General features: G+C 41.2%; 1 pseudogene; it reads left to right on the forward strand.

Moving 5' to 3' along the window:
* The first annotated feature begins 1,891 nt into the window (after positions 1-1,891).
* Positions 1,892-26,722, forward strand: LOC125171758 (calreticulin-like; annotated as a pseudogene).
* Positions 26,723-27,400: the final 678 nt, after the last annotated feature.

Consider the following 27,400-nt stretch of genomic DNA (forward strand, 5'->3'; position numbering starts at 1 on the left):
GAGGGAGGGAAGAAGGACTGTGAAAGTTAGACAGGAAGGAGACAGCTGACTGAAAAGAAATGCAAGAGATCAAAGAACAGGTGTTCTTCAAGTAACAGCGTGTGAGAACTGAAGGGTAGCAGGCCATGAATTGTAAAGGGGAAGTCTGAGTTTGAAATTTCAGAGGCAGAACAGTTCCTGGTGATGAAAAGGCCCACGGTGTGAAGATAGGGACAGAGTGCTAAACTGGTGTGGAGGGAAGGTCAGTGGAGTGGGGGTAGCATTATCAATAATTGAGAACATTTGGAGACAAACCGAAATGTCCAACAGTAGGGGCTCAGGCAAGTAAAATATGATACATCCATAGAATATTTGGGAGGTCTTTAATGTCATAAGGAAATCTTTGATATAAGCTTAGATGTAAAATGTATAAGATAATATCTAAGATATATATTGTCACTATTATAAATACATTTGTTGTAGAAAAAAATAGAATATACCAAAATGTAAATAGATGATGGAATTCCAGATGACTTTAATGTTTTCTTTGTTTTCTACAATGAACTTGTGTTACCTTTTAATAAAAAAAAAAAAGATTAAAAAATTAAGTGTTCTGCTGATCCATTTCTGCTTGGAACTAAATTTCCTCCTTTTAAACTCTGGTTTTTATAGCTAAATTGTATCAGAAACCTTAAGTAACCTTTGTTGAGCACAGTATTACTCACTAGGCACGATGCTTTCCATACTCCATTCCTCATCCGAACTCTGCAAAGTAGTTATTCTTTTTCCCAGTCTATAGACCATCTAACTGAAGCCCAAGGAGTTGGATCATTTATCTAAGGTCACACATTTATTAAAAGGCAAAGTCAGAATTTGAACCTATGCCATATGAATACAAAAACTGATCTTTCTTGCATTACCCCTGCTCCCCACCCCACTGCCTCCCATGATTCCAATAAGTTGAAGTTCTTCTAGCTCACATTTTAAGTAGTATTTAACAACCTCGGGAAAGGTAAATCTTAGATACTTTGATGTTAGAGCTAAAGGGGCCCTGAGAGCTCATCCAGCCCCAAATGGCCTCCTTCTCCCCATATATAGATGGGAATACTGAGGTCCAGAGAGAGGTCATGACATTGCAGGGCCATTTAAAAGCTTTGTACCAGAGTTTGATTGAGGTTCCTTTCTCTCTGCTGTTTTCCTAGGCTATTCCAGGCCAGAGAGCAGCTCAGCAACCGGAGGGCATGCCAGACCTTTAGAATCCAACCCTCTCACTGTACAGATGAAATGGAGACTCAGAAAAGAGAGGTGGTTTTCCCAAAGTCACAGAGTAAGTAACTGGCAGAGATGCTTGTTGAACCCAGGTCTCTTGCTTCCATAATGGCTGTATTGGCCACTGCTGCAAAGCTGCCAAGTGTCAGTTAGCCAGCAGGAAGTAGTACCAGTGGCCTCAGGGCAAAATGAGCTTTTGGAATCTGAGACCTTGCATAGGGGCTGGCACATTAAAATATGCAGAAATGTTGATTGATTGAATTGGAGAATCCCTGAATTAGTGATACAAATAAGTGTGAGGGGAGGGCGAAGGCAATGGCAGTGCCATTTGTAAAAGTACAAAATCAGGCAGAAAGAAACTGGAATGCAGATGAGGATCTAAATGATGCAGAAGTCACAAGGGGGTTGGGTGTGTGTGAATGTTAATTCTGTCAACTCTCAGACTTGACCATGAAAACTTGGCCGAAGAGACATTCTGAGACAAAGGGCCTCTGTGCCCAGCTGGCTCACACCCACGGAGGACAGCTCAGAGGGCTGAGGAGCAGCCTGCTGCTCAGGCCTCCAGCTGATGATGCGATTGGGTCCATCTGCCAATTGTGGATACTTGGACATGCTTGGCCTGAGGAAGAATCACTCTGGACAGATGCCCAAACCAAAGAGGCCTGATCCAGCTGGCCTTTCCAGGTCTCAAGTGCAAACTGATGGTAAGGATCTCTGCAGGGGCTGCAGAGATGTGGAGGTGGGAGCAGGGGCCATTGTTAACACACAAAACAACAAAAAGACTGGAAGGAAATATATCAGAATGCTGACAGTGGTCATGTCTGTGAGGTAGATTATAGTGTTTTTACTGTTTATTTGCTGCTACCATAAATTATTTTGCTTTGAAAAATCACGAAATATAAAATGAGAAAAATAGACACTTTATTTGCCTTTCTTATTAGACTGTGAGCTCCTTGAGGGCCAGAGGGCTTGAGGAATTGTGTCTTATTAGTACTTTGATGTCTAACACTTACACTGCAACAGTACAGGAGCTCTGTAAATATTTAAGTGAATGACTTGGATTGTCTTTTACTTCAAGCATTTAGGCTCTTATTTAACACTCCTTTCTTAATAGACTTGGTTATGTGCTTCCTAGGGTATAGTTGATTAGAAATGACAACCCATAAAATAAATGAAGGACCTACTAGTAGTACCCATTCAGTGAGAGCAAAAATAATTATTTAAAAAATGTTTTTTAACATTTATTTATTTTTGAGAGTGAGAGAGAGCACATGAATGCCTGAGTAGCAAAGGGGCAGAGAGAGAGAGAGAGAGAGGGGAGGACAGAGGATCTGAAGCAGGCTCTGCACTGACAGCAATGAGCCCAATGCTGGACTTGAACTCACAAACCATGAGATCATGACCTGAGCTGAAGTCTGACTGTAAGCTGACTGAGCCACCCAGGTGCCTTTTTATAAAATTTTTTAAATGCTTATTTATTTATTTTAATGTTTATTTTATTTTTGAGAAAGAGAGAGAGACAGAGCATCTGAGCTATCAGCACAGAGCCAGATGTGGGGCTCAAACCTGCAAACTGTGAGATCATGACCTGAGCCAAAGTCGGATGCTTAACTGACTGAGCCACCCAGGCACCCCTATGTTTATTTATTTTTGAAAAAGAGAGAGGGAGCATGAGTGGGGGAGGGCAGAGAGAGAAGGTGAGAGAGAGAATCCCAAGGAGGCCCCACACTGTCAGTGCAGAGCCTGATGGGGGGCTTAAACCCACCAACCATGAGATCATGAGATGAGCCAAAATCAAGAGTTGGATGCTTAACCGATTGAGGCATCCACGTGCCCCAAAATAATTATTTTTAATAATTATTAACAATCACAATGATAGCAATTATCTTAATTATTATTATCTTATTTAATTTGGTCCTCATGCCAATCGGTTATTCAATAAACATTGAGCAGCTACTATGTATTCAGTATCCCTTCTTTGAAGAGTTTAAATATAAACCTTATTTATAGATGAGAACACAGATTCAGAAAAGGGATTGGCTCAAGTCACATACAGAAATAGGGGGGAAGGCTCAGATTGTTATCCAGTGCTGTTCACTATACCACAAGGCGTTTTATCAGTTGATAAATATTTGAGTGACTATGGTCTATGTAACAAATGTGGATAGACTGGCCAGTAAAAAGAAAGGAAAGGAAGTGGGCAGATAAGCTGGCAGGCAGGTAAGCAGGGATGTAGGTCCACTGATCTCACTGGGTAGATTGCTAGAGGCAAACACATTGACCTCAGGGAAAAGTGAGTGTTCACGGCAGAACAAGAACAATGGAGACAAAATTTTCAAAACAAACCCACACCTCTGCTGTACATCACAACCTAATGTAGGGTTTGAGTCTTCAAGGAACTTTACATTTTAAGATTCTGTACGTACGATGTCAGAGTCTTTTATAATGTTTACAAAAATTTTCCACTGAAAATGATATATAAAATGTTGGCACCTGAAGAAATAAGCTTTAGTTTTGTCTAACAAATTCTCTTTTGCAAAATGCAGTCTGATTATGTTGAATAAATGCAGCAAATGTGTATTTTCATGTAATTACACAAGCATTTTCTAAAGGACCTATTGTGTCCCAAGCTCAGGACTAGGTGTTGGGGAAGGTACAAGGCTTACCTTCAAGGCTAAAAAAGATTTCTCTCTCTTTACCTTTGATGTTGTATCTTTGTATACATATACACATATGTACAGATTCAGCTTCAGGTAGTATGTATTGAGCACTTACAATGTGCCTGACACTCTGTTACATTCTATTTTATTTGATTCTCCCAGAATCTCAATAAATTAGATAATCTCTTTCTATAGATGAAGAAACTCAATCTCAGAGAGGTTAAAGATACTGCTAAAGCTATAGGTGGAGATGAGTCCCTAGCCCAGTCTTTGGATTTGAGCTACATTACAAGCCAAACACGGTGGGAGGTGCAATGTGGATATAAGTTCATTTGACATAGGAATCATGTTATATGGCCTCCTTGGTCCTGTATTTCTATAGACTTGGGTATGATTATGTGCACTCATCAGCTAGATGTACCAGCTTCCAAACATCTATTACTTTTTATTGATTGGATCTCTGGGGACATACAGTATTTGACCAATTTGAAGGAAAGATTTATCAGAGGAGAAAAGATAGTAGCATATACTCGAGGTTGATACACTGCTCTCCTGCTCTCAATAAGATCTCTCTTTGAGCTGGTCCCTATTTACTTTCCTCTCCTGTTCCCTGAAAACTATAAAGTACTGTTTGCATTTCCCTTGAAACACTGTGCTGTTTGATGCCTCTGGGCCTTTTCATGTGCAAGTCATTCTATTTGGAACACCCACTCCTCATCTTTTCTGCCTTTCCCATTCTCACTCCTTCAGGTATGCCTTCTCTGAAGTTCACTCTGACTTTGGAGGGCATTCAGGGTTTTTCTGAATTTCATTGCCCTGTGCTTCCTTCTATCACTGTCCTTACCACACTGTGTTATAACTGTCTACTTGTCTGTATTTTCTACCAGACTCTGAGACCCTGAAGAGAACCTGGGAGATCCATGCCTTTGTGCCTAATGCCTTGCACAAAGTGAATGCTCAAGAAATATTTGTTGAGGGGCGCCTGGCTGGTGCAGTTGTCTAAGCGTCCAATTCTTGATCTTGGCACAGGTCGTGATCTCATGATTCATGGGTTTCAGCCCCATATCTGAGCTCTGTGCTTGGGATTCTGTCTCTCCTTCTCTCTGCCCCTCACCTGCTTGTGCTCTCTCTCTCTCTCTCTCAAATAAACCTTAAAACATTTTTTAAAAATATGTATTTGTTGAGTGAAGGAATAATGAACCCAGAACCAAAGTGCAGAAGAACTAGGTTCTAATCACAACTCTGCAACTGACAATTTTTTGTCTATAAGCAAGTCACTTCCTTCTCTGGGCTTTAGTTTCCCTGCCTGTAATATGAGGAGGGCAGATGAAATGACCACCAACAGTCATTCTGGCTTGAGCATTCTCTGATGTTAAGATGTTATGATGCTAAGAGGAAAAATATAAAACATTAAAGTAGGACTTTATTAACCACAGGACATTATTCTCCTAACAAGAAAGGCTCCTTATTTGGGGACATCTTAAATTGTGTCAGGTTTGATTTATATCAATACTGTTCACCCAGAAAAATAATTAGCCATAAACAATTCTGAGTTCTGCCCTAGCCTCTCTTACCATAAAGTTCAAGATCAAAGTTGTACAACTGTTTCTGCGTACTTGTTAAATTCAATTAACATTTGTCAAATGGATTAATAAATGAATCTATCCGTTTGTAAAGCTGAGAATCTTATGGCATAGGCAAAAGGTAAGATCATACATACATCCATTCAGTCATTCAACAAATATTTTGGCAATTAACTTTATGAGAGATACTGGGACACAATGGTAAGTAAAACAGTTATGGAACTTACCAGCATGTTGGTGTCTGGGGAAGACAGACATTACTCCAATTATACACAAATAACTTTATTAATTACAAAGTGTAAAGTACTATGACTCTTACCTTTGCTGTGCATTCTAGGCTATAAAGCGCTTTTCACACACATCACCTCATGGGAAGCCTTATAGTATAGGGGTTAAAAGTAAAGATTTTGGCATTATAGAGGCCTGCGACTGAACCTGGCTTGCCCACTTACTTACAAACTGGGCTCTTGGATAGGTTTCTTAGCTTTACTTTTCTTATCATTTGAATGGGGAAAAATAGCACGTTTGTCTCAGAGCTATTATGAGAATGCAGTGAGATAATGCATGTAAAGCACTCAGCACCATGCTTGACATATGACTGCTGTTAGTTGTTATGATTATACAACTTTTTGTTCTTCATAGCACCTTTCCCTGTAGCTCCCTCTTTTTCCAGAAGAAAGGCCAGGTTTGAAGTCAGACAAATGAGTTCACATCTCAAGTCCTCCACTTAGTAGACACAAAATGCAACTAATAGTACCTTTTCATAGCATTATCCATGGGAGTAAATGAGGTGAAATTTTTAGGGACCCACATAAGGGCCAAATCTTTTAACTTTGGTATCAGTCCTTATCCTTCTTTGGATGAACAATGGGAGGCCTGCTGTCAGGAGTGGTGGGTAAGGTGGTCACTGAGATGTCTTGTCCTGTCTAATGCTGAGATCTTGGGAGATGAGGCAAGACCGTAGAAAGCAAACTCACCCCCTGAGCCTCATGAGGGGAGGAGGTGAGCTGTCAGGCTTGAGTAACAGGAGCTGACAGAGCCAGTTCAGGGTGGTCTTACTGGATGGGAGTTGAAGTAGGGTTTTCATGGGCAGAGCTCAGGCAATAACCCGACATACTGGGTAGTGGAATTTGAGAAATATCCATTTAGCTGCAGGGAGGAGATGAAATAAAGGCTACACCCAAGGCCTTTTCCATCACAAGCTGCCAAATTGCCCTGTGACTCTGGGACCATGGTGGGCCCAGGAAGTGGGAGTCAGCAACTCTGAAGCCTAAAATCAGAAGGGCACTGAATGTTTGCATGGAGTGCCAGGTCCTAAAAAGATGTCTGTATGCCATCTATGCCAAAGCAAAACAAATTTATCAGCATCTCCTCAAAACTGCAAGGAAGAGTCTAAAAATTTTAAGCAATAAAAAAATGGTAAATGGAAATTGATTGTTTAATATCATCATTACTAATTCAAGAAGTATAAAATGGTATTGCTAATCTCTTGGTGAGTTGATTATTTTATCTTACTAGACATAAATATGCATAAGGACTTAGTTCCCCTAACCATATTTTTTCCATCTATTGTTAAGAGAATCCCTCAAGTCTTTCAACCAATCATACATTGCCATGATGGTTTTTAAGACTTAACTCTCATAGAGGAGGGTAGGGTGGAGCATTAATGTGTAAGTGGCTCAAATATTTAGTAGTCAAGCCACTCCACACAGTAGGGCACAAATGGTAGAGTTTAGGGGGGTCTGGGTAGCTCAGTTGTTAAGTGTCTTACTTCAGCTCAGGTCATTATCTCATGGTTTGTGAATTTGAGCACCACATTGGGCTTTCTAGGCAACATGGAGCCTGATTGGGATCTTCTGTCTCCTTTTCTTTCTGCTCCTCCCCTTCTCTCTCTCTCTCCCTCTCTCTCTTAAAAGTAAATAAACATTAAAAAAAAAAACAAATGGTAGAATTTAGGCATCAGATAGTAAAGGGGTTTTCAGGAATATTGGAGTTATTCCATGATATTCCCTTACTGTTCCTGTAGGCTTGGTCAGCCTTAGTTGCATCTTATTGTCTTTAAGAAAACACAAATAATTTCTATATGTTGCTTTTCTTCTTTCCCCCATTGGTGGGTGGAAAAAACGATGGGTAGAATTTATTTTTTTATTAATTTTTTTTTCAATGTTTATTTATTTTTGGGACAGAGAGAGACAGAGCATGAACGGGGGAGGGGCAGAGAGAGAGGGAGACACAGAATCGGAAACAGGCTCCAGGCTCTGAGCCATCAGCCCAGAGCCCGACGTGGGGCTCGAACTCCCGGACCGCGAGATCGTGACCTGGCTGAAGTTGGACGCTTAACCGACTGCGCCACCCAGGCGCCCCAACGATGGGTATAATTTAAACATAGGCTTGATTATGGTAATTTCAGTTTACAGCAGGAAAATTTTATACAGACAAAGAAGAGGATAAAGGTGAATGCTGGAATTCAGGAATATACTAATTGGGAAAAAGTTCTGACTTTCATGTAATTGTTTTTATTCATAATTATCAATTCATTTCTCTTTCTTAGAATAAAAAATTAGCAGGTGGAGAAGAAGGAACTGTCCACAAAATAATAATGTCCATTTATTAAATAACAGATATTCAAAGCTAAGCCCTTAGACACATTATCCCCATTAATCTTCCTAACAACTTCATGAGATGGTTACTGTTATGTTCCCAGTTTTGCAGAGGGGGCCCAGAGAGGATGGGTAATTTGCCCAAAGCTATATACACAGCTGGCGAGAGGCAGAGCTGTGATCTGATTCTAGGTCTGACTCCACGACTGGGTTAATTACTGCTGGGCTACCCTGCTTTCTCCACCCTGAGTTTTTTAAATATAACACTGCAATTGAAACAGGAAAAAATGCTGTATAACCTTCAAATGTTGCTTTCCCCTAGAGCAGCTTGGTGCAAAGGAGAGTGGAGCAGACAGACTGAGGGCTAACTCCTATGACTCACTAACTGCATAATTTGGGCAAGTCTTTTCACTTCTCTGAGCCTTGATGTTAAATGGAGATGATAATCATCACCTGCCATGCTCATTAGGCAGAACTGCTGTAAGAGCCAAAAAATATTATGAAGGAAGGGGGAGCTCTAAGGGCAAAGTCTACAAGGCAAGGGTTTTTGCCTGAGAAAGCTTTTATCCTATAAATAGAATCCATTGATTGTCCCCTGGAGTAACTTCCCATCTTCTCTCTCCTGGCTACTGTTATGAATCTCATTTTCATTTTTATTAAAGGAGAACATTACAAACTGACTTGAGCATTTAAAGTCTCATTTAAATCCACTCTGAAAAATTGCTTCCAAAGGAGAGAGAATTGGAGATTGAGAGACTCGTGGGACGCCTGCTTCTTGGTGGCTCTGGGGGCAGTCTGCACAGACACCCACCTCCTCTCAGTTTGATTTCTGATTTGTTGCTCCTCAGATCTCATTCCACTTAAGTGCATTAGGTTCCCTTTGGTTGTCCAGAAGGGCTCTTAGGTACAAATGAGGTTCAGCAAGGATGGAGGGGATTGCATTGGAGTACATAGCAGGGTCTGGTAGAGCTTCAGAGATTCAGAATCTGGTAGAGATTCAGAGCTTGGTCTTCTGCTTATGGGTGCAATACTCTTTCCCTTTGGCCCACTCCCTCGCCCTGAAGTCTTCTCTGGCCTCATTTGAGGTCTTCAGTGAAGTAAGCATACTCTCTAAAATACACAGTTCCTAATGCAATATCAGACATGAAAGTGTTTAGCACAGAGACTAGTATGCAATAAATGCTCCAGAGATAGCTGAATCAGCACCTGTGATTCTTCTGTGCAATTTAACACATATTTATTGAACATCTCTTCTATGCTAGGCCTTGGCCTAGATTCCAGGAATATGAAGATTTCCCTTCTCTTCAGGAGCTTAAAAACTATTCAAAGAGACTGAAATAAACCTAGTTGCAACTCAGTGTGACCCAGGGATGCGCAGAGAGCTGTGGAATCATGAAGGAAGGACCCTCTCTAATCTAATCTAATCATGAATGATGATAGCCCCTTGCATTTTATGTTGACAAGGTACAAAGTGCTTCTCACATCTCTTACCCATATGAATTTCATGGGATCCCTATGAGGTAGGAATAATTATCCACATTTTCTGATGAGGAAACTGAGACTTAGAGAATTTAAGTGACAGAGACAAAACCAGTAAGCTGGGCAGCAGCATGGAATAATGGAAAGACCACTGGCTTGGAAGTCAGGAGACTTGGCTTCTTGTATGTCTGTTGTTTGTGACTGTGTGATCTTGGATAAATAATTTTCCTCTCTGGGGCTTGGTTTCCTCATCTATAAGATAATTTACATAGACTAGAAATGTTCTGTGCTTCTTGGGATAAACAGGGCCTTATTTCGTAAAGCTGCAGAACAGTATTTATCTCTGAGCATTAAAGACAGAATGGTATAAGGGGAAGAAAGAATCAGACAAACATGGAATAAAATCCTAGTTTAGTTCCTTATTAGCCATGAGGGCTTAGCCAGGTCACTTCACTCCCTGTGACTCAGACTTCTAATTTGTAAAGTAGAGATAATACCTATTTTGCAGGGTTCTTCTGAGGCTTGAATAAGGTAATGTGTCCAGGATAGCACCTGACACATAGTAGGTATGTAAGAAAGTACCAAAGATTGGTGATACCAAGTACTGGGTCTCTCTGGCTGCTCTTTGAGTACTTAAGCCTAAAGATTTTGTGTTCTCTGCTCCCAGGTCTGCAGACCAATGAAGATGCCAAGTTTTATGCACTTTAAACCAGGTTTAAGCCATTTAGCAATGAGAATGAGACCTTGGTGGTTCAGTTTTCAGTAAAACATGAGCAAGGCATTGATTGTGGTGGCAGGTATACAAAACTCTTTCCTGATACCCTGAACCAGGAGGATAGGCATTCAGAATCTGAGCATTACATCATGCTTGTAAGCTCTCTGATAGTGGTCACTATAAGCCACATGAGGTCTTAATGAGAGGCACTGTAATTGTTGAAGAGGCTCAGATTGACCCGAAAAAGGAAATTTCTAATCCACCTTCCTACACACTAAGACTCTTCAATGACCTGAAAAAAGCAACCTTAAGCTTAAATGTTAATATAAATAGACGAAAGAGATAGTCATATGGTTATTAACAAGGCTGCAATACAGAGAGACATTCCCCAGTTCCCAAAAGGGAGAAAGGAACCATAAACTGTGTAGACACCCTCAAATGCACCTACTACAATATGGCTTTGCTTTGAAAGCGATTCCTGCCCTTGATGAGAGAAGGCCCAAGAGGTCATATAAATCACCTTTATTAAGCATCCATAATGAGTCCAGAGTATTGCATCTGTAACCTCAAATATGTCACTAGGCCTCCTTGGAGCAGTCCAGCTCTTACTTAGCTCCAATCTTGAATGATGGTTGAGATTTAAAAACCAACAAACAGGGATGCTTGGGTGGCTCAGTTGGTTAAGCGACCAACTTCATCATGATCTCGTGGTTCGTGGGTTCAAGCCCCACATTGGGCTATGTGCTGACAGCTCAGGGCCTGGAATCTGCTTCAGATACTGTGTCTCCCTCTCTCTCAGCCCCTCCCCTGCTCACACTCTGTCTGTCTCTCTCTCAAAAATAAATAAACATTAAAAAAATTTTTTTTAAACCAACAAACAACAATAAAAGCTAATCCAACTCCCAAAGCACTGATGAGGAATGTACCAAATGTTTTTGCACAAAGTCAGAGGCAAGCATTATGCCACATGTCATACAGCAAAATTTTCTTAAAATTTTCCCTAAAAATTTCTTTCTTTTCCCAGGGAGTTTCAGATTTCTTGCTTCAAGCTTTTGCCAAAATCTTCCTCTTCAGCCTCTTTCCCTTTTTTTATTTGCACCCCTCCCCCACCAACTCTTTCTCCCTCATCTTTCAAGCTCTTGCATGCACAGAACAATATAGCACTCTGGGTGCCTGAATGTGTCTTCGCCCATTTCTCTTTTCGTCAGAATCCACCCTCCTTACAAGGAGTTTATATGTTTATGTATGAAATGGTTGTAGTAAGGAAAATGGAAATACTTTTTCAAATGTGATTTTTTCATATGAATATTATTTATTTGATGCTCAAACAACCAAAGCAGTTTCAGCTGTTAATAGCTCCATTTTACAGATGAGGAAACAGAGGCAAGAAATTTGCCCAAGGTGAGTAAGTGGGAAGTCAGAATTCAAACCCAATCTATCCAGATTAAAGCCTGTGCTTTTTTCTACTCCATATTTTTGCCTTCTATTTGGTGGGGAAGCAAGCATGTGAATATTTTTTTTTAAAGGCAGAATGAAAGACATATTTTCTATTTATTTATTTATTTATTTATTTATTTATTAAGTTATCCATTTACTTCTTTTTGAGAGAGAAAGAGTGTGCTCATGCACGTGATCAGGGGAGGGGCAGAGAGAGAATCTCAAGCAGGCTCCACACCCAGTGCAGAACCCGATGCTGGGCTTAATCCCACAACTGTCAGATCATGACCTGAGTGGAAATCAAAAGTTGGTTGTTCAACTGACTGAGCCACCCAGCTGCTCCAAGACATAGTTTTAAAAAGATATTGATGAGGTGCTATGAGACTACAAAGATGGCATGACTCAGTCCAACTGGGGGGGCTTTTTGGATGGGGTATTAATTGTTCTTTGAAGAATGAGTTAGATGTTAATAGGCAGAGAAGGAGGTGGGGGAAATATAATGAGGACAGAGGAAGCTATACAAAAGCTCAGAGGCATGAAATTGAAATGCAAGTAGAAAACCAATGAAACCAGTGTGGCTAGAGCACTTTGCGCACGCACGTACATGTGTGTGTGTTTAGGATAGTCAAGAAGAACATGGGGAGTGAGGTTGAAAAACTAGGTTAAAACCTATTCTTGGACCTTTGTCACATTAAGCTCTCCAGGCTCAGAGCCACTGATCAACAATTGTCTCTAAAGTTTTCACAAAGCAGAAAGAACCCCAGGCTCTATTTCTTAGTAGGCTTGGGTTGAATCCCAGCAATGCTACTTATTAGCTCTTTGACTTTGGGTGAGTTACTTAAATTTTCTAAGCCACAATTTTCCCAGCTAAGAGTGGAGATAGTAACACATGCTTGTCACAAGAACTAAATGATATGGTATAATGTTCCTGGCACAGGAAGGATTTTCTGGTTGGGTTTGGTCAATGGAAGTCCTGGCAGTAGATCAGAGGGAAGAAAGAGAGTTGTGCCTCTCAACTGAAAGTCACAGCTTCCCTCCAGCCACCCTCCCCACAGGAGTCTTTCTTCCAGGCTCTGGTAACCACTCTTACTCTTTGCCCCTTCAGGGATAAGGGTAGGAATAGCCCTTCTGTTGCCAGCGCACAGCACAGCACTATTCTTTATGCTTTCTCAAGGTCCCCTATCTTTGTAAATAGTCCTTTTATTAAATTCTCCTCAAGTAATACTAAATTTGAGTGTGCTATCTGTTTCTTGCTGGGGCCCTGATTAATATATTAGCTATGTCTGTCTTAGCCTCAGACCAGGCAAACTGCCTAAAAGTGATGTAACACCATGCATTAGGGTTTAATTTCTAGGCCCTGACATTCTGTGGCTTTGGCAACAACAAAGTGCAGGTCATCCTTCATTATCAAGGGAAATAGCATGAGAACAACAAGACCATCAAATTCAGGGTAAGTATGTGGGCTGGTCTTCAGCCTAGGGGGAAGGATAAGCATTTTATATGTGTTATCTCACTTAACCTTTACAAAAAACCTATAAATTAAATACTATCAGAAAATAGATATAGAGAAGTGCTATAGATTACAGAAGTTCACATAAGAGCCTGATTTCTGAAAGGAAGTTAGATAAGGTCCTCTCTTGGAAGAATGTTTGGCATGGCCCTGTTGCCCTGCTAAATATTGAAGGGATGGGCGAGGTGGCAGGTACTAAGCTAAAATATGAGTGATGGGCTTGTCTTAGTAGCATTAGATTAGAGAGATCTAGGTTAGCTGGAGGATAGTAGCTGGATTTCTTTAGCATCTCAATCGGCATTCACCAAATTCCAACTTGGGGTGGGGATAAAGTGAGCCCCAGACATGGCCTCTGACCTCACAGAACTCACAGTCCAGTGAAGGTATGAATCAAGAAAAGGAGAGGACTACCCAGTATGATCAGAGTCTGGGGAAGCACAGAAGAAGCCCTCTACACAACGTGGAGCCTTAGGAAATGTTTCCTAGAGGTCTTGCCTGTGCTGAGTTTTGAAAGATGAGCATGAATTGGTCTTGTGAAAGAGTGTGACAATTTTAGGGAGGATTTAATTCCTGGAAGAGGCAATCACATGAGGAAAGTAAAAAATACCTGAGAAAGAGTGGTACTGTAAGTAACTCAGCACAACCAGAGTGCAGGGGAGAGGCAGAAATTGGGTCTAGAGAAGCCTATAGGGCTTGAGTCACTGGAGAAATTATGTTCAGGCTCAAGGCCTTTGCTAGCAGGACTGTGAAAGGACTGTATGTGCAAGGGCTCCCTGAGGTCCTCCTCTAGGGTAGGCCTTGTGCTGGAAGCTGTTAACACAGCAGATGAGTCAGACATGACCTCTGCTTTTGAAAAGCTTATGATCAAGGGGCACAGACAGAAAAACAGAAAACATCAGAGAATGACCAGAACTGCGATGGAGCTGAAGGATGGTGGTCAGGGGAGCCAAAGAAGTATGTACTTAGGAGAAAAAGATCCAGAGTCTCTACTGAATTAATCATAGAAATGGGAGGAGGGGTGTGGTGAAATATGTTTGTGTATATTTGGGGGATGGCATTCAGGAACTGTTTTAGGTGGTGCATTTAATGCTTGAGGTCCAAAGATGTCCAATAGTGGAGCTGAAATATTCCCTATCCTCTTTCTAGATCAATAAAGATACTCAACTATACACTTTGATCATTCACCCAAAGCTACTTATGAGGTCAAAATCAACAACAACTAGCAAGTGGCTGCTGGGGGTCTGGAAGTTGACTGAGACTTCCTGTCTCCCAAGAAGATAAAAGACCTCTATGCCTGGAAACCAAGGAAATGGGATGAACATCTGCAAATAGAGGGTCCTAAAGATAAGAAACCTGAGGTTAAACCTGTTTGGCTGGGAAACAGATGGAGATGTCAGCTATGGGGCTGGGAGAAGAAAGCTGGGAAGAGAAGCAGAAACTGGGGCATTAATCACTCCAAGAGGTATCCAGCTAAATATTGGTATCCAAAGAGGTGTGGAGGAAAGAGGGAAGCAACTTACATTTGTTAAGACTCTATTGATCCTTCTGACAGCCTCTGTGAACAGTGTGCTCTGATCCCTGTTATAGATAAGGAAACAGACAACACGTAGAAAATGAAGTGACTTGGCAAGTATACCTACATTAGCACCAGGATTTGAATCTGGATCTCTGACTCCAGAGTTATTGATATGGGGAGTGTGTGGAATATATTCACTGATTTCTTATCACTCACTGCAAAGCTCTCCTGGATATAGCTATGAATAGCACAATCCAGGGATTGAGAATCCTCCTGGTATTTAGAATCTAGTGGAGTTTGCAGACAAGTACACAGACAGAGGTCACACTGTGTAATTAGTGCTAAGAGTCAGGGAAACCCAAATCCTGTGGAGCCCAAAAGAGGCTCCTAACCTAGCCTGTGATAGGGTTCGGGTGGTGGTCTTGGAAGGAGGAAGCAATGTTTGAGTGATTGGGTTAACCTAGGGGTTGGAAACATAGACTGCAGTCATATAGATATGGATTGAAATCTGAGTTCCACCCTTTACTAACTGTGAGACTCCTACCTACTTGCAGTTACATTTGGGCAAGGAATGTAACTGCTATGAAAGTCAATTTCACAAACAGGGATTATTATAATACCTACGTGTGAAGGTGGTTGTGAGGATTAAATGAGCTAACATACATAATATAGTGATTAGAAAATAGTAAGTCCTTTTAATATACAGGATTTATATGTTAAAATGTACTGGATTTCAACACTGAATTTATTAGAGCAAGGGAAGTGGGAAATTGGGTTAGAGGGAAGATATTCCAGACCCAGAGAACAGCAGGAGCAGAGGCACAACAATTAGGTGGAAAGCAACATGGCTACATAAAAGAATTGAAAGCAGCAGTTTACTATTTTGGGAGCATAAATTTCAAGGTGAAGACTGGTGGGAGATGAAGTTGGAAAGGTTTATTGGAGCCAGGTCATGGAGGGCCTTAGCTATTTTGTCGGTTCTCCACAGGTCAGAGCAGATTCATTCTCATGCAGAAAAGACGTTTAGGGTTAAACAAGGAGCAACATGGGACCCAGTGGCTGGAACTCCTAAGAAGAGGCCTGCAGAGAGGTGGGCAGTGGCTCAGCTGTGTGTAGGATGATTTAGCAAAGGGATCCAGTCTCATGGGAGAGAAGCATAGTCAGGGAATTAAGACAGGTGAGCAGGCTGTGTCTGTGCCTTTGGCACCACAGGAAAATTAGGGGTGAGTCTTCTTCCAGGTGCAGTAAGCAGGCTTAGAGCAGCAAGACTAACCACAGACCCTCACTCCTGTTGAGGACCATGTACCCGATGTAATCAGGGTTGGCTCAAGACCTGGGGGAGAGGGGAGAGGCTACAGGTCTCTGTGCTCCCTGCTGAGTAAAGTTAGAGAAGAGGGAAAGCAGTTAGATAGGCAGGGATCTATGAAGACTATAGCCCTCATGATGGGATGCTGACTATTACATCTCAGGAATCAAAAAGTAGCTGAGACAGCTGAGGAACTAGAGAACTTTCCCAGCTGCAATGTTACTGAATGACAGGGTCTAGTTGGCTTAGCATTGAAGCTTTCAGTCAGTCTGGGCAAATGGTCAGCACCAAGATGACCTGTTAGGTAGATAAAACAAAATTTTGCAGGCTCCACAACAGAAGAAATATGAAAAAGTCAGAAATATGAAAGTCAGGGTAGGTTGTTTGTGACTTGGAGTTTTGTCTTGGTAAATAGAAGAGGCCTGGAGTAAAAGGGAAGACTGGTACAGGTCTGGGAGCATTCTGGGTACAAAGCAGATCACCAAGGGGGGTCTTCAGGAAGAGTGATACAGGCTAGAAGACTTATTCTGACCATAGGGGCACATGATCGAGGGAGGGAGAGGGTCAGACAGAACGGAAATTTCCAACTTATTTGAGCTTGAAGTATTCAAGGTCAAAGTGATAGTGACAACTTGAGGAAGAGCGAGAGTTGCTTAAAGGCTTTTTCTCTCCTGTATTGGATTTGTTTGCAGAATCTTGAGCTGGGCTTTCATAGGGGTAAGGACAGGAGGTTGACAGGGTTAGGGAGTCAGGTCTAGCCTGACTGTAAGGACCCCAGTTTTATCCCAGCCCATTCACCTGTCCTAAAGAAGGAACATTTTGTTTTAGAACTGGAAGGACTTTGAGTACATCCCAGACCGAAATGCCAAGAAGCCAGATGACTGGAATGAGGTAGTGGATGGGGAATGGGAAGGGCCTCTGATGCCAAACCTGAAGTATAAAGTGAAGGGGGCCTTTCCTTGCAACAGGTATGAGAAATAAGAGAGAAGAGAGAGATGTAAGGTATAATTTACAAAACAGAAACTCTAAGATCCTGCGGTTTTCTCCTCACCACCACCCCCACCCCCACTCCCCATAAGACTGTAGCCTCATCTAGGCCCTGTTATTAGGGCAGTGCCTACCTGGTGGTCTGGTAAAGGTCAATGCTGGGAGGGAGAGATCTAGGCAGCCCTAGACAAGGGGTTTGTCCAGAGTGGTGGAAAGCAGCCAAAGGAACATGGTCAAAACAGAAAATGGGTCTGAGGTCAGGAACTGGAAGTCTCAGAACTGATCCTGAAAGAGAAAGGTGGGATATGAATAAGCCAAAGGTGTTGGGGGTGAGGATGGAGAACTTCTCTTTAAGGACCAACTCCTGACCTCATGTCAGAAGTGAGAAGAAACTAAAAGGATTGGCTATCAAATAGTCCAGAGATATAACTGAGGCAAGCAGTTTGCATCAAACTGATACATCAGTTTGACAGAACTGATGATTTTATTGCGCCACAGTTTCCTGTGTCATATACTAGGAAGAGAATGCCCCAAGTGCCAAAGTCCTTAGATGGTGTTCCCTGTGAAGCTACATTTCCTTAATGTCATGAACGAACTTATGCACAGAGATGGAACCAGGCTTAGAATGGGTCTCTGCCACCTTGTTCTACCCTCTGGGTAAAAGGAGAACTTGGAAGAGTCTCATTCATTAGCTTGAGGAAAGGGAAAGAAGCTACAGGGATCCTACTGTCTTTATAAGTTGTATAAATACAACTGTCTTTATAAATTAGTCTTTCTGATTGCATGAGAAGAATGGAAAAATATTAATGCCATGTGCACTCTTTGGTTCTTTGCTTAGGAACAATGGAAACCTCAGATTACTGACAATCCCAGTTAACAGGGGTAGTGGATTCATCCAGGAATAGATAACGCTAAATATAAGCCTGATCCCACCATTTGTCACTATTATAACATCAATGTTTCTGGCCTTGGACCTTTGGCAGGTAAAGTTCTCAGAGCTCAGAGCCACTGATCAACAGTGCCTCTAAAGTTTTCACAAAGTGGAGCTCCAGGCTGGAAATCACAAGACTTGAATGAATCTTGATCTTTCTAACCCTCAAACTGCTCATCTTTAAAACAGGGCTAATTATATTCATCCTGAAAATCATAATAGCTAAAATGTACTGAGTCCCTACCATGTACCAAGCACCATATTAAAGACTTTGCAAATGCCACTTAATTCTCACTATGAAATCTCTCATTTCTAAAAGTGAACACTGAGGTTCGGAAAAGATAAATAATTTGCCTGAAGACACATTTGGTAAAAAGAAAAGCTGAGATTTTAGTGCAGATCTTTCTGAGGCTAGATTCAGGTTTGCAATACTTTACACTGCCCTACTGGTCCCGCGTGATTCTTGAGGGTGTTTTTTGGGTGTAGAAGGGAATCATCAGAGATGTGGTAAAATCTTGAAATATTAAAATCCCCAGAGAGATGTTGGGTGTGATTGGCCCAGCCATGATGACAATTCTTGACCTAGTCTTTTTCTCTCTGCCAGTCATCTTTCCTGGTTCTGATTGGAGGGCTCATATACTCAGGTCTTCATAGAGTTGTTCTCTCTCTCTCTCTTCCTTTGAGACCAGTTATTGAAGATGGGGAGGATTCTTTCCCAACCCAGGAGAAAAGAGTGCCTCAACAGCCAGCTCCAGAATGAAGGCCTTAGCCCAGGAGGCCTCTGAAAAACTGCAATCTATAAAAAAAACAAAACCTTGAAATCTACATAGTCTTGGAATTCCTTTGGAGAGGAAGGGAATTCACTTTTGGTAAATACAGGACTGGGGTCAATGCTTTACCTATATTGCTTCTTTTAATTCTCATAACTATGTAATGTATTATTGTCTCTTCTTATACCATTTTACATTTGACAGAATTGAGACTCAGAAATGTCAAGTGATGTGTCCAAGAGCACACAGCTAGTGTGTGGTAGAGACAGGAATCAAACAAAACGTTTATTGATTATAACCCACTATACAATAGAGACTCTAGAAACTACAGCCACTTGTCTTGGAGTGTATCATGGAAGTTTCCATAGCCAGGGAAATCTGTCTCTGACCAGTGATTTCTACAGTACAGGGCTGCCAAAGGGTTCTTGGACAAGACACTGCCTCTGTGAAGCTTTCTTGGTTTAGTTATTTTCCACTTTATTTATTTCCACTTTCTTGGTTTCCTAGCTCAGTGAGACTGGCATGGAAGTGCAAGGAGATGATGTATGTAAATTACTACACACACAGTAGGGTTTCAAGAGATATGGACATGAGGGCAGGAGGGAAGGATGAAGGAAGGAAGGAAGGAAGGAAGGAAGGAGGAAGAAAGGAAGGAAAGAACGAAGGTACACATGTTGTTCTCTCCTTCCTTTCCTATATGAAGAATGTAGATACACTTTGCACAAGTTGCCATTGTTATCTCTTTTTTACAGTTTTCTCTTTCTGTTTTTATTTTATTTTTATTTATTTTTAATTTTTTTAACGTTTATTCATTTTTGAGAGACAGAGAGAGACAGAGCATGAGCGGGGGAGGGGCAGAGAGAGAGGGAGACACAGAATCTGAAGCAGGCTCCAGGCTCTGAGCTGTCAGCACAGAGCCCGACACGGGGCTTTAGCTCACGGACTGTGAGATCATGACCTGAACTGAAGTCGGATGCTTAACCAATTGAGGCACCCAGGCGCCCCTCTCTCTCTTTTTAAAAATATTTATTTATTTTGAGAGAGGGTGCGAGAGCAGGGGAGGGGCAGAGACACAGAGAAAGGGAGAGAGAGGATCCCAAGCAGGATCCACACTGACACAGGGATTCCATCTCACAAACAGTGAGATCACGACCTGAGCCGATATCAAGAGTTGGACACTCAACCAACTGAGCCACCCAGGGACCGCTCAGTTTTCTCTTTTTAATAAATAATGGGAACTTTTTATATCTTGTGTAAATATGTGATCATGTTAATATGCCTAATTTGATTGTTTTCTTAAAATCTATTGGGGTTTTTTTTTTCACTGAAAACATTAAAGTATACATTTAAAACTATATATTTGTTCATCTATAAAAATGTTTTTAGTTGTTTTTTTAAATGTTTATTTATTTATTTTGAGAGAGAGAGAGAGAGAAAGAGCAGGGGAGGGGCAGAAAGAGAGGGAGGGAGAGAATCTCAAGCAGGCTCTGCGCTGTCAGCTCAAAGCCTGATGCAGGGCTTGAACTCACAAACTGTAAGATCATGACCTGAGCAGAAACCAAGCGTCAGATGCTTAACTGAGGCACTAATAGTTCTGAGTTCTATCAACCTCTCCAAGCAGGCAAACCTTCTATTTGTGAATTTAAATCATGCTGAAGGAATGCTTCTTGCACTTTAACGTGCATATGAATCACTAGAGGATCTTATTAAAATGCAGATTCTGATCCATCAAGTCTGGATAAAGCCTGAGAGACTAGATTTCTAAAACTCCAGCATTATCTTTTTATATTATTGTTTTTCTTGTGACACAGTTCTGTATGATGCTGACATCACCCTTGCATGCATCCTTTCCTTCTAAGTTCTAATTCGGTCTGATACTCCCACATCCTACTTCACCTTACACACTTAATCAGCTGGACACACCCAGTTTACCATGGGGTCCCTACACCTTACTGTAAAAACCTAGTGACTCTCAGCATGCCTACAGGTGGGAACTCCCTTACCTGCCCTGTCCCTATCAGGGGTTCCAGCCTTCAGATGCTCTGTGAGCCCAGCTGTCCTCCTGGTGGGTCCTAGCCTAGAAAACTGGTTAATTTCCCTGCCTGATCCCTCACCCTTCCTGCCCTCTGTTCTGAAACATCCATACACTATCCCCTTGCTTTTGTTATTATTGTTGTTGTTTAGACAGAAGTGGTTACATTCTTTCATTAGGACAGAGGCTGGGGGGAGATGGCCACAAAGGAAGAAAATTCTTTCTCTTACTTTTGGGACTCTTTATGATCTTTGAAGGAATAATGACACAAAAAAGCAGTGAGTATAGCTTTGCCACAATGCAAAGCATGTTGATATTTCTTTTTTTTTTTCAATTTAGTTTATTTTTTGAGAGAGACATAGAGTGTGAGGGGTGGGGGGAAGGGGCAGAGAGAGAGGGAGACACAGAATCCAAAGCAGGCTCCAGGCACTGAGATCATCACAGAGCCCGATGTGGAGCTCAAACTTACAAACAGTGAGATCATGACCTGAGCTGAAGTCAGACGTTTAACTGACTGAGCCACCCAGGCACCCCGCATGCTGATATTTCTTAAGTCATATGGTCTGTGAGGTCTCCCTTTTTCTGACGAGGAAGCAGAGGGCTCAAGAGGTGACTTGACTTGTCAAGATGCTATAGCTAATAAAGTGCCCAAACCTAGCCTCTTTCCGTTTTATGATTCAAGTGGGATAGCACGGGAAACAGGTAGCTTTCAGTGAGCTTTTTAGCGTTTACAGTCTAACAAAATGCTTTCTTATGTATTCTATTTCTTTTCTTTTCTTCTCTTGTTTATTTATTTATTTATTTATTTATTTATATTTATATTTTTATTTATTTTATTGTCAAGTTAGTTAACATACAGTGTAGTCTTGGCTTCAGGAGTAGAATCCAGTGATTCATTACTTATATGTAACACCCAGGGCTTATCCCAACAAGCGTCCTCCTTAGTGCCCACCACCCATTTAACCCACCCCCCACCCCCACAACCCTATCAACCCTCAGTTTGTTCTCTGTATTTAAGTCTTTTATGGTTCTCTGTTTTTATCTTATTTTTCCTTCCCTTCTCCTATGTTCATCTGTTAAGTTTCTCAAATTCCATATATGAGTGAAATCATGTCTGTCTTTCTCTGACTGACTTATTTCACTTAGTATAATACCCTCCAGCTCCATCCACATTGTTGCAAATGGCAGGATTTCATACTTTTTCATTGCTGAGTAGTATTCCAGTGTGTGTGTGTGTGTGTGTGTGTGTGTGTGTCTGTGTGTGTGTGTGTGTGTGTGTCTGTGTGTCTGTGTGTGTGTGTGTGTGTATACCACATCTTCTTGACCCATTCATCAGTTGATGGACGTTTGGGCTCTTTCCATAACGTGGCTATTGTTGATAGCTCTGCTATAAACATTAGGGTGCACGTGACCCTTCGAATTCTTTGGATGCTTTGGATAAATTCCTAGTAGTGCAATTGCTGGGTCATAGGGTAGTTCTATTTTTAATTTTTTGAGGAACCTACACACTGTTTTCCAGAGTGGCTGTGCCAGTTTGCATTACCACAAACAGTGCAAAAGCGTTCTCCTTTCTCCACATCCTCGTTAACATGTTTCTTGAGTTGTTACTTTTAGCAATTCTGACCTGTGTGAAGTGGTATCTCATTGTGGTTTTGATTTGTATTTCCCTGATGATGAGCAATATTGAGCATCTTTTCATGTGTCTGTTTGCCATCTGGATGTCTTCTTTGAAAAAGTGCCTATTCATGTCTTCTGCTCATTTCTTCACTGGATTACTTGGTTTTTTTGGGTGTTGAGTTTGTTAAGTTCTTTATAGATTTTGGGTGCCAACCCTTTATCTGACATTTGCAAACCTATGTTTGCAAACATCTTCTCCCATTCTGTCTGTTGCCTCTTAGTTTTGTGATTGTTTCCTTTGCTGTGCAGAAGCTTTTTATTTTTCTTTTTGAGAACTGTATGAAGAAAGCACGTAAGGTCTATTTTCTTCTATTTTTGAGATGATAACATGGAGGAATAGAGAGGCTGTTTATAGACCAAGATCACTGCACTAGTAAGTTTTAGGAAGCAGAACTAGCCCTCATGTCCTGATTTTTAGTTGAATGCAGAACCAAGAGTTTAGTGTGAGGGGGATGGGAGTAAGGGGGCACTGAAGAGAACAGAGAAGATTAGGAACATTTTTTCTTGGAATAAGGAAAATGGAAGAGCCAACAAATGACCAGTTCTCTAACCAAGACTTCTGATGATTCAAAAGAGAAAAAAAATCTCCAACTCAAAAGAGGAAAAAAAAATCCCAAAGATAAAAAAATATCTTAAAGTTGTAGAAGGAATTATTAAAACCGACTAAATCATGGCTCCCAGTAAAATAACTATCTCTATTCAAAGTGGCTATTTTGTCCTTCATTCCTCTGTTGGAGGCAGGGTTGGTAGGATTATATAAACCAAACAAAAGTCTTCTCATTTAAAGAAAATAAAACTTTTTTCAAGCCTTGGAGGAGGGACACATAACTTATGCTGTGAATTTTCTTTTTGGTCACACAACTGCTCCCACACAATTAACTTGCTGATTTATTTAACATACTGCTAAAGTAAAAAAAAAAATACAGAGGCATCTACATGGCTCAGTCCATGAGATCCAGCCCCATGCTGGGCTCTGTGCTGACAGCATGGGACATGCTTAGGATTTGCCTTCTCCCTCTCTTTCTCTCTGCTCTGCCCTGGTGTGCGCACATGTGTTCTCTCTCTCAAAATAAATAAATAAATAAATAAGCTTAAAAAAATACAGAACGACTCTCTTTTTGCTCCTTCTGAAACATATCCAGATATTGAAAAGTTGTGATAATTGTTGCCATTTATTGAGTGACTATTAACTGCCAGATATTGTGCTTTACAAATATTTTTTAAGTGTATTTATTTATTTTTTAATGTCTTATTTTTATTTTTGAGAGAGAGAATGTGAGCAAGGGAAGGGCAAAGAGAGAAAGAGACAGATCTGAAGCAGGCTCTGTGCTGACAGCAGTAAGCCATATGGGGGGGCTCAAACTCACAAACCGTGAGATCGTGACCTGAGCCGATATCAGGAGTCAGATGCTTAACCAACTGAGTCACCCAGGTGCCCCTACATATATTATTTTGAATTCTCATTACAACACTGCAAGGGAGTTATTCTCAATATTTTACTTAAGAGGGAAGAGGCCCAGGGGAGTTGAGTAACTTGCCCAAAGTCATACAGCTAGTATGTGGTTGAGCTGGTCTGTCTGACCCATGATTTGTGCTCTTTGTATTCTGTTCCTATATCATTAAATCAACAAACACTGGACTTATTATATGCCATTGACTTAATTCACTTTTTCCTTTAATTATAAATACTAAATATGTTATTTTAAGAAAGTAGAGCGGTGCCTGGGTGGCTCAGTAGGTTAAGCATCTGACTCTTGATTTCAGCTCAGGTCATGATCTCATGGTCATGGGATCGAGCTCCCACTCCCCCCACACCCTCCCCCCCACAGCCCCCCTGTCAGGTTCTGCGCTGGGTGTGGAGCCTGCTTAAGAATCTCTCTCTCCCTCTTCCTTTTCCCCTCCCCTGCTTTCGTACATGTACTTTCTCTCTCTTTCTCTCTCTAAAAAAAAAAAAAGAAAAGAAAGAAAAAAGAAAGAAAAGAGAGAAATATGGTAAAGAATCTAAATTCTGCCCATACTTCTTGTCAAATCTTTCATTTTCCTTATGTTCTCTTAATGTTTCTTATTATATTAAGGAGAGAAGCTTAAAAAGGGCATTTCTAAGTGTCATCAGAGGTAGATGCTGTCAATCTGACCTGGGGCAAGAACCACTGGGCAGCAATTTGGAGCCTAGCAGAGTAATGAAAATTTCCTTATAATCTTCTAAAATAGTGGTCAGAGGTTTGAGGGACACAGAATCTTGGGAAATAGTAAATGAACTTCTTTCTAGAGTGGATCAACTAAGGTGGTACAACATTCTGGATGCTCCATATTATTAACCACCTTTGTATTCCCTCATTCTGCCTCAATTATTGATTAAAATCTTTGGGTCCATGGTCTGAGAATCTGCATTTTAGCAAGGCCCCCAAGTGAATTTTTAAGATTTTTAACCTCATTCTAATCCCACTGTTTTCATTTCAACAGGTAAAATCAGGCAGCATCTTGGATATTTTCTTTCTTACAAATGATGAAGTTTGCTGAGGAGACTGGAAATAAGACCTGGGGAATAAGAAAAGTAAGATATTCCCCTACCCTGAATTCCAGATGTCTGACTCCTCAGTCGTACAGTGTTCTATGCATTTGCAAGATCAGCCTAATAGTCATTATCTCATTTGCTGGTCACATGGCCCTGAGAAGAGAGGGAAGGAAAGAGCTCATATATTCATTGGACATCCACAACTTTGTACAGGAGCACTTTCCAAAAGTTATCCCACTTAGCCCTCAAAATCACCTAATAAGACAGACATTATTCCCATTTTTCAGCTCTAGGAACTGAAATTCTGAGAATGTATATAAACAGCCAAGGTCACACACAGCCTTAAACTTACTGAGTTAGAACTGACACTCCTTCTGTGTCATACTCCCTGCTAACAGTGTGGTGATCTAGAAGGTGGCTGCTAAGCCCATTTCTGATGAATGCTTTGGAGAAAGAAGGAAGGTGTTAGAGCTGCTCCCCAGCTTTCCTGCTCTCCTAGAACTGTTTTATGGGTAGAGTAATAATTGGAACGATGGATTCATGACTCCCTTATTCTGCAAGAAGGTCTATTCAAGCAGGTTTGTGGCCAGTGGCAGGTTTGATTATCCAGTAGGCAGATTAAACTCATGCTTAAAAAACCTTTTGAGGGGCGCCTGGGTGGCTCAGCCGGTTAAGCGTCCGACTTCGGCTCGGGTCATGATCTCGTGGTCCGTGAGTTCAAGCCCTGCGTCAGGCTCTGTGCTGACTGCTCAGAGCTTGGAGCCTGTTTCAGATTCTGTGTCTCCCTCTTTCTCTGACCCTCCCCCGTCCATGCCCTGTCTCTCTCTGTCTCAAAAATAAATAAACGTTAAAAAATTAAAAAAAAAAAACCTTTTGAGAGAACTTTCATACTTAATATTTCCAAAGAAGCATTGAAGTAGTCATCATGGAAAAATAAAAATCTATTAAGCCCTTTTACACTTTTTAGTCTAGTTTTGCCTTGTTTTTACTTTGAGGTTATCATCTAATAATGTTTTGAGGCAATATTACATATTGGTTAAGAGTATGAGTTTTGTTTTTTTATTTTTTTAATTTTTATTTTGAGAGACAGAGTGTGTAGGCATGTGTGTGTGCACAAGCAGGGGAGGGGCAGAGAGACAGAGAGAGGGAGAGAGAGAATCGCAAGCAGGCTCTGTGCTGTCAGCACAGAGGCTGAAGCAGTGCTCCATCCCATGAACCTGGAGATCATGACCTGAGCTGAAATCAAGAGCTGGACATTTAACTGACTGAGCCACCTAGGCATCCCAAGAGCATTAATTTTGGAGCTAGATTGCTGAGGTTCAAATCCAGGCTCCATCACTTACTAGCTATATGACCTTGAGCAAGTTATTTAACCTTTCTGATCCTCAGTTTTCTCATCTATAATTTGGGAATGATGATAACAACTATCTTATAAGTTCCTGGCATATAGTAAGTGCTCAATATATGATATCCATTATTATTAAACCATAGGTTCACTTGACAAATATTTGTTGAGTGCCTGTTCAAAGCACTGTTATAGGTTATAAAGTCGTGTTAGTGAAATAAAACAGAGAAGTTTCTGTCACCATGGGGCTTACATTTCAGTTAGGGGAGACCAACAAGAAACATATAAATAAGTCAATACATATGTGGGAGATGGTAAAATAAGCTATGGAAAACAATAAAGCAATAGAGAAGGCTGTGAGAGTTTTGCTCTTTTCTTATAAAGGTTTTCAGGAGAGGCTTCATTGAGTAAACAACATCCAAGAGACTTGGAGGAAGGATCAAGCCATGAAGATACCTGGGGAAGAAAACCTAGGTAGAAAGAACAGCAAATGCAAAGTCCCTGAAGTAGAAGCATAATTTGTTTCCTCATGAGTAAGAAGCCCAGTGTGATTAGAGGTGAGTGAGAGACAATGAGAATAGTTAGGTTCATATCCCTGAGTAAAATGGGGAGTGATTGGAAACAGTTTTAGCTAAGGAGTGATGTAAACTGGCTCACAGTTTAAAATATTACTCTGACTGCTGTGTTGTAAAAGATGATAGGAATAAAAAGGCTATAGTTAGGGGTGCCTGGGTGGCTCTGTTGGTTAAGGGTCAACTCTTGATTTTGGCTCAGGTCATGATCTCATGGTTCACGGGAGATCAAGCCCTGCATCAGGCTCTGCACTGACACCACGGAGTCTGCTTGGGATTCTCTCTCCCTCTCTCTCCCTGCCCTTCCCCCGCTTGCTTGTACACGCATGCTCTCTCTTTCAAAATAAATAAATAAACATTAAAAAACAGACTATAGTGGAACAAAGGCAGAAGCAGGTGATAGTAGTGGAGGTAATGAGAAATGCTCAGATCCATTTTGAAGGCAAAACTCACCATAGTGATGGATTAGACATGGAACATGAGGAGAGTAAACAAGGATGGCTCCAAGCTTTTTGAC

Source organism: Prionailurus viverrinus, chromosome C1 (assembly GCF_022837055.1).
Source record: "Prionailurus viverrinus isolate Anna chromosome C1, UM_Priviv_1.0, whole genome shotgun sequence".
NCBI classification, from domain to species: Eukaryota; Metazoa; Chordata; class Mammalia; order Carnivora; family Felidae; genus Prionailurus; species Prionailurus viverrinus.